Here is a 13,137-nt window from a genome sequence, read left to right on the forward strand (position 1 = left end):
GTTTATCTAGGGGTGAAGGGGCAGTGTTGAGGTCTTCCAATATTACAATTGTTGTTATTGATATATTTTTTCAGATTTGTCAACAATTGTTGACAAATACAATTGATACAAAAATTATAGTAAATAGTTTGCTCATCCCTCATTAGGTGCATATAAGTGTCAGATATCTTCCAATTGTACATATCACTTAATTATTACATGATGCCCTTCTTTGCACCTTATAACTTTTCCTAGTCTAAAATTTGTGACATCTGATATTAATATGGCCACTCCATCTTTTTAAGGGAGTTGTTTGCAGAAATCGCTCCTGACAGGCTCGTGGGACCATATGGGATGCTGGGATTCAAACCACCATCCATCTGCATGCAAGGCAAATGCCCCACCTCCATGTTAACTCTCTGGCCCCTGAATTCAGCTTTTTAAACCATTTTGCCACACTGTGTCTCTTAGCTGGTACATTTAGTCAATTGATGGTGAGAGAGGTAATTGTCATGGGATTTAATGTCATCTTTATGCAGAAGTTTGGTGTGTCTTTTCGTCTGTCTTCTCTTATAGAAGATTTTTCAATTTGTCTTATAGACTAGTTTTGAGTCTGTAAAGTTTCTGAGGTGCTGTTTTTTTTTTTGTTTGTTTGTTTGTTTTTGGTTTTGGTTTTGGTTTTTGGTTTTTGGGCCACACCCAGCAGTGCTCAGGGGTTACTCCTGGCTGTCTGCTCAGAAATAGCTCCTGGCAGGCACGGGGGACCATATGGGACACCGGGATTCGAACCAACCACCTTTGGTCCTGGATCGGCTGCTTGCAAGGCAAACACCGCTGTGCTATCTCTCCGGGCCCGAGGTGCTGTTTTTCTGTGAAGCTACGTATACATCCTTCCAACCTGAAAGTGAGTCTGGCTGGGTGCAGTTTTCTAGACAAAGCATTTATTTTTTTGAGATTTGTCACTATATCCCACCACTGCCTTCTGGCCTTGAAGGTTTCTTGTGACAGATCTGCTGTAAATCTTAAGGATGCTCCTTTGAATGTAATTTCCCTTTTTGATCTTGCTGCTTTCAGTATTCTATCCCTATATGTGGGATTTGTCATTGTTACTAGGATATGTTTGGAGTGTTGTTCTTTTTTTTTTTTTTAAACAGATCTACTTGGGAATGTAGGATTTGGTTGCATGCACTGTTTTGCTTTGAGAGTTTCTCTGTAATTATTTCCTTGACTGTTGATTCTTTGTGGGATTTCCTTCCTGGGTCTTCGGGACTTTAAAGATTCTTATGTTTTTTCTGTTGAGTTTATCAAAAACTTCTATTTTCATCTGTTCACATTCTTTCATAATTTTTTACATTGTCTGATAATTTGTTTTAGGGCTTTTTGCCATTCTCTTTAGTTGTATGGAATTGTTTTGCACCTCATCTTCTTACTGATTTGATCCTCAGTTTCTGTTACTCTGTTGGAGAGGCTTTCCAGTTAGGTTTTCACTTCATTAACTGAGTTTTTCAGACTTTTTTTAGTTTGTTGTTTTCTGTTTCTATTTTCACATCCTCTTTATTCTTATTTGTAGTTCGTTGAGTTTAATCAATGCTTTTTTTTGAGTTCTATGAATATCCTCCATATTTCTTCTCAAAACTCCTTATCTGAGGGGCCAGAGCGATAGCATGGAGGTAAGGCATTTGCCTTTCATGCAGGAGGCCATCAGTTCAAATCCCGGTGTCCCATATGGTCCCCCAAAAACCACACACACAAAAACAAACAAACAAAAAAAAACTCCTTATCTGAGAGGTTAAATAGGTGATTGACACTTTTTGGGTCATCAGAACTACCATCTTCATTCTCTATGCATGGTGTTAGTCTGCATTGTTTTCTCATTTTCATGCCCATTATGTGATGTTTTTTTGCCTGTGTGTTGTGCTATGGTTCATTGACTATGAATGTGTGCTGCCATGGAGCAAAGCCCACCAGCCAGGCTCCTTTGGCTCCACCCTTCTTGTGCAGTGCAGCTCACCTCTGATCAAGTAGCTTCCACAGACACTTCTGGAGGGAGTGGTTTCAAAAGCCACAGACAATGGTCAGGCAGCAGCTGCTTGCAATAGTATTCAGTGGCAATAAGGCTCTACCTTATTTCTATACCTCAATTTTTAAAAAAGCAACAGCCAGGACATGTTAAAAAATTCAATATTTTTATGAAGTTACTGAATATTTCTTCCAAAAAGCTACAGAAATATTCAGTTTACTAAAGATTATCTAGTAGTACATAAAATTATGAGATACCTTTACTTTTATTTCTGAGGTACACATCAGTTAGAAATTTTATTTTTGAAAGTTAAGGGCCAGATTGATTACACAATAGGTAGAGCACTTGCCTTGCAAGCAGCCAATATAAGTTTTATCTCCAGTATTCAGTGTGGTTCTTTGAGCCTGCTAGGAGTGATTCCTGAGCACAGAGCCAGGAGTAACCCCTGCATACCTCCAGATGTGGCCCAAAAAAACAAAATATAAAAAAGTTGGAACTAATGCATATTTAAACAAACAAACAAAAACATGTTCTAAGTAAATTGTGTCTAGTAATGGAAGAAACAGTTTAAATCAGTACATGGTATAAAATAGATGCTCGTAAAATATTCAATGCATCACATCTCTGAAGAGGCAGAGTTTGGTGTGGTTTAAGTAAAGGTTTGATATAGAAGCCCTGGGCCAGAAGACTGGGACCATAGGAGATGACAAAGGATAAAGGTCTTCTGCTTCATTCTAAAGTTTTGAAATTTATCTTCAAGCCAACAGGAAGCTCATGATGGATTTGTACATGAAAATAATAGAATAGATAGATTTATTTCAGAAAGATTATAAGGGATCTCATTATAGGATGAGGAAGGAGTGTCAAAAAGTTTGAAATAGGAGACTTACACCACATAAAAAGTCATCACAAAAAGATGATGTGTGTGTGTGTCTGACAAGTGAAGTTACTATGGCAAAGGAAAGGCAGATGAATTCCAGAAATGCTTAGAACTTGATAGCTGATTAGATATGGAGATGAATGAATGAGAGAAGTCTATTGATATAACTCCCCATGTTCTGCTTCAGTACTTGCAAAAACGAAAAGAGAAACAGAAATATTTCTACCATGGAACTCAAGGAACAGAAGCTTTGCAATAGAAATTAAGACAATTCGGACTTATTTGAGTACCAGGTAGCTATGGGTCAAAAGCAAAGGCAAAGACAGAGAGTACAGTAGAAAGAACTTACTCTTGGTGCTGATGAAAAGTACTTGAAATATAAGAAGGAGCAAGAATCATGCACATGCATTAAGTTCAGTTCCAGCATATAAGGCTAATAAACTGCTAAACTTAGCTTCTGGCAGAATTGAAATAGTTAAGGAATAAAGATATGCTCTCAAAGGAAACTGGGTTCAAACATCCAGAGAGCTCATAATAAAACCAAAGAGCATGATTCCTAATAAAACTAGGAATACTAGTTTTATTAATTAAAAATAACTATAGTTTTTAACCTAGTTTCCTACTTGGAAGTGAGTATGGTAATGATTTCTATCTCATGGTATCTATAAGAAGATTAATATTAGATATTAGTCATGAGATATAGTTATAATATATCATATGTAAGTTATAATATACAACTTAACAAGGTATTTGTAGAAAAATTTGGGGGAGTGCATAGGATTATGTAGCACAATTATAGTGTGGAAATTGCTGTTGGTGGAAAGACTAGTCAGCAATCAAAATTTACAGTAGTTATAAAGTAATTTATTATTACCCTTTTAATATTATTAATATAATTCACAATAATTGGATGATTGTATCATATACATGGAGTAGCAATTAAAAAATCCTAAAAATAAAAAGAACTACACAATATATTTGACAATTTGTGTGACTAGTGATCTTGCTAAATACAATTAACTGGAATCAGAAAACACATTGCAATATATCAGAAGGAGAGAAGATGGGGAATGGTGAAGTTTCTTCCTGTTGGTATAACATTCCTGGCTTGTTCTTACCTGTCCTGTCATGAAACCTTCATTTTCTGCCTGTATCTGCCTATGTTTTTTTCATACTATTACCTATAAAGCTCAAGCTCTGTTCATGCCTGTCTCTAAAACCCAACTAATTCAAGAATCCTCCACTCACTTCTGTCCTTCATTGGTTCTTCTATGTGAACCCTCAGGACATGTCCCCTGTAGCAACCTTGGAAAGCTTCCTACAGTTGCTTTAATACTTAAAATATCATTCAGCTAATGTCTAAAGAGAATCTATTCAGTGCTTCTCAGAGCAGAGAGATTCTTGATCTTTCTACTTATAAAATTTATAGCTGGGGCTTGATCTAGTAAATAATAATATAATTATAGCATTATGACATAGTTTAAGTTGCTTTTTTATTGGCATAAAAATGAGATATGTATATCAGAACCTCAAATTAGCATCAGAGTTAAAGTTTGAGAGCATTTTAAGATGGACCTGCTGATGTCAGCCAAATTTTATCCTTCCATTTAGTAGTTTACAGTTATCTATTTAAATGAGATAGATCAATTCTCAATGTTTTTTCCCACACTTCTACTTTTAGCATTTGACACTTAGAAGTTCAAACAAAAATAAAAGCACTATTTTACAAAATCTTTTCCTTTATGATCACAATAAACAGTGCTCAAGACTTACTCCTGGCTCTGTGCTTAGGCAAGTTTCACTCCTGGAAGAGTTCCAGGGATCATATTAGATGACAGGGATCACACCCTGGTTAGCTGCATGTAAGACAAGTGTTAGTCCTTGTACTATCCCTGTACTATCTCTCCAGCCCCTATTTTATAAAAGATTGTATTTTAAAAACTAAATAAACCATGTAATTTTGATATGTACTACTTTCTCTTGGCATATCATTGCTTAATACTTTTATGAATAAAGAATAAAGAGTAAAATTAAAATGTTAGTTCTTCAAACATTTAGCCATAGAGATTTCTAAATGATATTTTTTATTATATTTTTCAGTTTTGTGTCATGAAAAGATGTTGTTTTGATTTATAAGTATTAAAAAGTGGTACAAAATATTAATGGGAGCAGGAATAAACAATAAGAAATTAAACATGCACAACCTTTTAAGTTTGCACATTAGCAAAACTAAAGTTGTTTCTCAAGTGAATTTAAAAATTCATGATTTTGTTTATTTTGGTTATGTTGAGCCAATGAGTAAATCTAATATCATGCTTCTGTGCTTTTTTCTTTATGGCATAGAATTGACAAAAAAAATTATTGTAGTCTATCTGCAAGCAAAACAGCATGTGGAAGCCTTCTGTTTTCATTATAGAAAATTTATAGTATTCTGACCTGCATAATAATAAACATCAATGATAGTTAAAGTTTTCATTGCAAATAGAAAAAGTTGTCTGTAATAACTGTAAAAATTTTTTATTATATACTGAGTTTTAGGAAACTCTTGACTTGGCTTTCCTTTGGAAGCCTGTCCCAGTTATTAACACTTGATATTGGAGGAAGATAAGAATGAGCACTGGGGAGCAAGAGAAATAGCACAGGTAGGGTGTTTGCCTTGCATGCAGCTGACCCAGGAAGGAAGGTGTTTTAAATTCCAGCATCTCATATGGTCCCCTGCACCTACCAGGAGCGTTTTCTGAATGCAAAGCCAGGAGTAATCCCTGGGCACCACTGCCGGGTGTAACCCAAATACCAAAAAAAAAAAAAAAAAAAAAGAATGAGCACTGGGCTGAAGAATTTAATATCTTGTTCGCTCAAACATGATGAAAGAAATGTTTTCTCTGAGAAATAAAAAATAAGTTATAAGTTTTATAACTTAACAATGCAACCCTCTATGTGCACAATCACATGTCCAATATAGAAAAGCATGGGTATTTTAGCTATATGTCCATTAACTTCAAATCTGCAATATGGAGATAGATAGCTTCCTAAGGGGGGAGTATAGGAAACAAACTGTAGCACAAGGATATTAATTAGGATACCTCAAATTACACAGAAATGGGCAGATCTGAGACTCAAACTCTAGCTGCTATAATATATTAAACTATATTGTTGTTCTAGACTATGTTGAATTATATGTTAGGTTGTGATATATTATGAGCACATGTTTCTTTCACTAAATCACACTGCCCCAAATGAGGGGAGTGAGACCACCAAAGAGAAAAGTGAGTTTTCTGCCTGATTCAGCATTGGGCTGAGGAGCAGTAGGGAAAGTATTGGTAGACATTAAGAAATACTAAAATGAAAAACTAAGAAGATAGCTTAGAGGACTGGAATGCATATTTAACATGTGAGTTCCCCCCAAATTTAATTCCATAAGCTACATGGTCCCTTGAGTTCCACATGAGAACCCCAAACCCTACTGTCCCTAAGTAACACCATATTATACTGTCTGTCATACATTAAAACGCATATCACAAGACATGACCTTGGGGTCACCAAAAACTCTTGGAAAGTCCCTTCTCCTTCGTCCACAAGAAAGAAAGAATAAAAATTGAGTAAGTACCTGAAGTATCATGAGCTCTTCTAAGTCATTTTAAAACACAGACAAAATATTAAGCAGTAGTTTTTCCCTAAAAAAAAAAAAAAACTATTGTACCCCTCAGAGCTACTGAATTACAAACTTAAGAGTTCAATCATTTTTCCCAAAAATCAACATTCAAAGACAATGGAAGGTAGCTACTTGGGGTGGAACATAGGTAGATTCTGTTCAAAGTGTGGACTTCAAATATTCCATGCGAGCCATTGTCAAGAGGAAAGAAGGTCTGGGGGAATACTTGCTTTTAGTTTTTCCTAGGAACCCTCACAAATCTGATTTTATTTTTACTTTACTAGCACTTCACTTAATGGGATCCCTGACCCTTAACCTTTTGAAAGGATTGTTTTCATTCCCTTACTTGAGTTGAAGCAGCTGTATTCATCAGTCATGGAAAATAATTACCCACAGCAAAGGTTAGGTGGTCACTGTCTGGGCATTTTTGTGAAATTTTGAAGTGAATTATTTAATCAAAATACAAGTACAAATACAAGCGCAAAATCTAAAACCAAAGAGTGTAAACATTAGGCTGAAGTCAAATGTGCTTGTTTGTAAAAAGAAGTGACACATTTTTTATTCAAAAAAATATTCTCCTAAGGCTCACCTGGTAAAAACTGACTAAGTAAAATACATATTAAGACTCACGAGTAAAATAATAATTACTTTTTGCTTTATTGAAATAAAATGAGACAAAATAGCATTTTAGTTACAATGGCAATTAACCATTTTACTTTCCATTCTACATTTATTCTAGTGTTATAGATACCACTGATGGAGCCTGTGTTTAGAGTTCTTACTAGGACTAGTGGTTTAAAAATCCATTTAGAAGTGATGGACACACACACACACACACACACAAAGAAGTGATGGACAATGATGAATGCAACTCTAAGAATCTTATAAAAAATACGTACTGACACATTTATTAAGGTATATGTATTCTGTGTTCCCTAAATCAAAATTTCTTCTTTAAAATAGTGCAGGGGGGCCAGAGAAATAGCATAGCGGTATGGCATTTGCCTTGCATGCAGAGGGTCTCTGGTTCGAATCCCAGCATCCCATATGGTCCCTAGAGCCTGCCAGGGGGGCGATTTCTGAGTGTAGAGCCAGGAATAAACCCTGAGCATTGCCGGTGTGACCCAAAAGCCAAAATAAATAAATAAGTAAATAACTAAATAAATAAAAATAAAATAGTGCAGAGTGGTGCTGGAGCAATAGCCCTGCAGATAAGCATCCCATGTGGTCTCTGAGCCTACCAGGAGTAACTCCCTGAGCAAAAACAAAAACAAACAAAAAATAGTTCAGAGAATTTGAAAGAGAAATGAGATTAGATTCTTCACATCAAGACATTTTGAGGACTAGTAAGGATGTATTAACAAAATGTGAATTTGGTGTGAGGTACATGGACAACAGAGACTAGCTATGAACCACCTAAATGCCAGTTTCTTTCTGTTTCTGTTTATTTGTTTTAGATGCAGAAACCTTAGGGTCACATTAGATCTTTGAACATTCTCATTTATTCCATCTGTCATTTTGTCTAGTCTTCAAAGTCAATTTTACTTGTTCACTTCTATTCCCAATTTCAATTCCTACTACTTTTAAATTGTTTCCTGTATTGTTTCTTATTTTGTTTGGGGGGAGCAGTGGCATAAATCATACTACTTTCTTATTTATAAGATTCAGGTAAGTTTTACCATTATGCTGTTTTTCCCCAAATCAATCTGTGTTCAGATTTATCTTGTGTGAATTTCTCAGTTTGTAGAAGTCAGTTTATCTCATATCAGGCTCCAGGCAAACTTAGGGATAGTTTTAGGATGAAGGTAACAAGGAATGTGTTGATAGCATCACTGATAGCAAACTATTTTTAATAATAAAATGAAAAAAAATTAAAACAAATCCAAGAGTTAAAATGGAAAAGTGGAGTCATTTTTGTTTAAGTATAAACAAGTCTTGTATCTCTCGGTAAACTGTAAAATATCACTGTGATATTGTGATATCATTGTGATAACAGGTAAAAACAACTATGCTTTGGAATCCTTAAGTCTACATATCACTATTCTAAACTACTCATTGCTCACTTTACTCTTTAAAATTTTGTTACCAAGAGCAACAGTAAATATGTCTTTTATCTTTTGTCACCTCCAGAATTTGCATTTTATACCTACACCCCATCACCTTGCATAGTGCTTGAATCATGCTATTATTGATAATTACCTTTGCAATATATGGATTAATAAAATAGCTAGATATATTTTTTTTATTTTGTTTGGGGAATTTGGGAATATATTTAGAAGTTCTAAGGAGTATTCTAGGATCTTCGTTTAGGGGTCACTTTTGGCACTATCCGGCAATGATATGTGATGCCGATATTTGAATAGGGGCTGGCCACATATAATAAAAGCTCTTTAATTTATGTGCTAACTTTTCAGGCTTTCTATATTTATATTTTTATAAAAACAAAGGCAGGTAAAGAATGCAGGAGATTAGTGAAATATCTTTGAAAAAAAAAAAAAACCTAAAAGCAATTTCTCCTAATCCTTACAAGAATGAAAGGGGAGAGTTGGAAAAAAAGATAAAGTGAACAAAGTAAATACAAAGATGTTTTTGGATTTCAGGAGTGTCAGCTAAGAATATAAACCATGAACATCTGTGAAGTCAGAAGAAAAACATTTAAAATATTCTGTCCTAGCTCTAGCCAACAGATTAGTGTCTCCAACTTATTGCTACTGAGTTTAAAATAGTCTCAATTCATTTTATAGAAAAAATTCTTCAGCTTCTTAATTAAAAAGAGGTGCCACCTTCTGACAGATGATTAAGGAGATTTTCAGCAGTCTCACAAAGCCAACATGCAAAAAAAAATCACAGAGATTATTTTATTTTTTAAGAAAATTTTATTGAGTCACTATAAGATAGTGTTGAAAGTTTTCATTTTATATCAACTAACATGTAATCAGTTTCTTGAATCACTAGAAATCAAACTGCATATTTGGATTATACTTTATTTTTCTCTAAATAGGTCTAATATGCTGCCATTAAAACAGTTAAGATATTAACTCATTATCATTAAAATAATAAAAAAAAACAGTAATTCTCAAATATAAAGGTAGTGCCTAAATGGAAAATAGAAAATCTAAGGAACATATAAGTACTATATCAAATATGAATAACTAGGGTTTTAAGTATATTAACAGATTTTTTTTAATGATTAAATTATTTAAAAGTCTATTTAAACATATGGTATTATTATTATATTAAAATCAACCTTTCTACAGGCTATTTTTTATGGTATATCTTTATAATAAAACTGATTGGGGAAAAATCCATCAAGAAATACCACATTTAAGTTAAATTATTTGGCTTTCCAAAAAATAAAGTAATTGTAACTATTTCCTCATATTTAATAAAACCTGAGACATTTCCCCTATCATTTTATACTAATGTTCATTTTTCCTTTTGGCATAATTACCCGTAAAAATTAAGAGGTGATATTTAATCCATTCCCTGAAATAGAATGCTCACATCTCTCTTTCCTCTGTGATTTCCTCATGTTTTTTCTTTTTTTTTATTCAACCAAGAAATCTAGGTTGATGGTCTACCCAAGTCACTATTTACAGAATTCACTTAGACAACTTAGTCTTAGGGAAGACAAAAGCTTTTTTCTCCAGTAAATGATGAACACAAAGTGATTTCAGGAAACAGATGTAGTCAGAGACCATATATTTTTCTGCTGACAATGCAAGGAAGTAAGAATTAAGAGTTTTCTACCTGCAATATTTGCCTACCTTAAGTCTCTCTTTTTTTTTCTGGTTCCTCACTAACCTGTTTTGCCTATCAGATTCACATTCTGGTAAAGCATATAACATTTCCTATCTCCTCAGCACTTCTGTAGGAAGAATTTATTCCTATTTGTCACTCTGATCCTGTACAATATAAATTAGAAAATCATATCTCACTAAATACAAGAGAATATTTATTATCAGATCTGCAAGTATATATGTATATGTATATACATACACACACACACACATATATATATATATATATATATATATATATATATATATATATATATATAAAACTCTTACAGCTGTTTTCATCTACCTAGCTGTCTTAAATGGGCCCAGCACACTTCTGCTGTACCACTCTGCTCCCAGCTAGCTGTCTTAAATAGATCTTTAAACAAAATGTGCTTCTTAGAAACTCTAACTAGTAATTCAGTGACTAGGAAGTTTTTTCCTTCATAATAATAACCTATCAAAGTGATATAGCCATTTTTAAGTGTTGAAAATAATTTCTTCAATATAACTGTTTACTATAGAAAAAACTTCATGTTTTCCTATAGTTCCTTAGGAAAGATTGCTAAACTCTGTGCATTGAGCAAAAAGAGTTCTGAGAGTTTGATTCAGAATTTCCCTACTACCTTTAAAGGGTGCACCTTCTTTGTTTTTTGATTTGCTTGTATATTCTTTTGATAAGATATTTAGTTTTTATTCCTTGAGTTCTCAAAATGTGTGTAATATACTATATAAATATAGGTCATGATTGCACTGATTGCCACTATGTTCTCACTGCACCTCGTATATATACTCATCTATATAAATATAACTCAGTAGTGCCATCACATAATCATATTTGATTTTTCAATGAATAAAATATAATTTTCCAGTGGATTTGGTTAATATCAGTTCCACTTATGATGTGAATTCATGACTTGGAAAGAAGTTGTGCTTCCTTCTAAAGCTGATGAGCTGTGGTATTTTTTTATATAGATACTCATGGGAGGCAGTTAATAATCAGGCTGAGGAAGAATTACAGACTAGGGAACAATGTGCTTTCAGAAAATTTTTTGTCTATCAGCCTTTCCATTCTGTTGCAGTATTATCTTCTTTCCAAAACCCCAGCTTAGTCTGTTCTTCCCGTGTCAGTTGTTTTAATAGTTTCAGAAGCATTCTTCTTAGTAAGCCTTTAAATCCCTTATCAGAGTTGGGCAGATCATTAGGTTCAAATATCCAGAGGGAGTTAAGATCCAACTGAAAATAGGAGACTGACATGGCTCATTGTATGTGGTTGGCGATTTAAGCTGTGTTTTTTTGGAACCAGCCAAAATTCTAATCTTTGTCTCTTCTGACATCTGATCCCACTTTTGACTAATTAAAAAACAGGTGAGTTCACTCTACTACTAAGCATAGCAAGGAAAAGCATGCTCTCAACATTAAATATGGTCTCTAGACTACAGGGATTATAATTATAAGTTATGTTGAATTAAGCTTTATTTTTCTTGGTGTTCTACAAGCTACTATATTTACTTATATTCATTCATTATATTTACTTTTCCATTTGGAATAAAACATACCTTGAATCCATTTTTGTATAACTGATAGAATTTGGGAATTCCTTAAATGTATTGATTTTTGTTGTAGACAACTGAAAATTATGTGTTTTGGAAATGATACTAAGCAAGAGTTCTCATATCTAATTTCAAAGAGTTTATATTCACAGTCAACTTTTTCTCAAGAACATTTTGTGAAGACTTGCCAATTTTAAAAATTAGTACCCTAGTGGCCGGAGGATAGCACACCAGTAGGGTATTTGCCTTGCATGCAGCCGATCCAGGACGGATAGGGGTTCGAATCCCAGCATCCCATATGGTCCCCTGTGCCTGCCAGGAATGATTTCTGAGTGCAGAGCCAGGAGTAACCCTTGAGTGCCACCTGGTATGACCCAAAAACCAAAAAGAAATTTCTCAAAGTAAAAGAAATTAGTACCCCAATCTACAACAAGCTGTACAAGGGGGGAACAGTTGCACTAGCATTACAGGGGTAAAGAAGGGAGATGTGGGATGTATGCTGGGAACAGTGTTGGAGGGAGGACAACACTGGTGGTGGGAATGCCCCTCACTCATTGTCACTAGGAGCCTTAAATATTACTGTGAGAGAATTGTAATTCATTTTGACCACAATAAAAATTAAAAAAAAAGGAACTAGTACCCTCAGAAGCATAGAGATAGTATAGCAGCTACAAATGATATGAAAATATCCTCAAGACTTGATCCCTGAGTGCAAAGCCAAAGTGAACACCAGTTCATACAAGTAATTAAATAGTAATAATGCCTATTTGCAGGAAAATAAGTTAAACAAAGATAAGAATATGTACATATATGAATGTGTACATGCAAAATATGCATTTAAATAGAATTTCTTTTAATTATTATTTAATTACCAAAAAAAGCTGGTTCATACTGAATTTATCTAAGTGCCCAACTTCCTTTCTACAGTGACCTTAAGAAGCCCTTCTACATCAGATCTTCAATTGTTAAGGTGTTCTGGTGAAACTTAATCTACTGAAAAATTCTAGAATGCACATCGTTGCCCACATATTTAATTTTATGCTAAAATCTAAATCATGCATAAAGTATCACTTTGACATAGTTTGGTGCATTTCATAAGATCCTCACCCCTAACTTCCCAGGGGATTAGCCATAAATTTGACTGAGTAGTAAAACTACTGGCTCAACTATTTCCTGCAAGAGAATAAATCCTTTGTTTTAGAAACTTTTCCACATTGTAGCTCTATATCCAGAGCAAAAACTCAACAATAATGAAAACATGAGACCTAAATTAT

At 34.1% G+C, this 13,137-nt stretch overlaps 1 protein-coding gene across 1 annotated transcript in view; it reads left to right on the plus strand.

Moving 5' to 3' along the window:
• FREM2 (FRAS1 related extracellular matrix 2) overlaps nt 1–13,137 on the plus strand; it is a 224,324-nt gene that overhangs the window by 81,231 nt on the left and 129,956 nt on the right.

This window comes from Suncus etruscus, chromosome 8 (assembly GCF_024139225.1).
Source record: "Suncus etruscus isolate mSunEtr1 chromosome 8, mSunEtr1.pri.cur, whole genome shotgun sequence".
NCBI lineage: Eukaryota > Metazoa > Chordata > Mammalia > Eulipotyphla > Soricidae > Suncus > Suncus etruscus.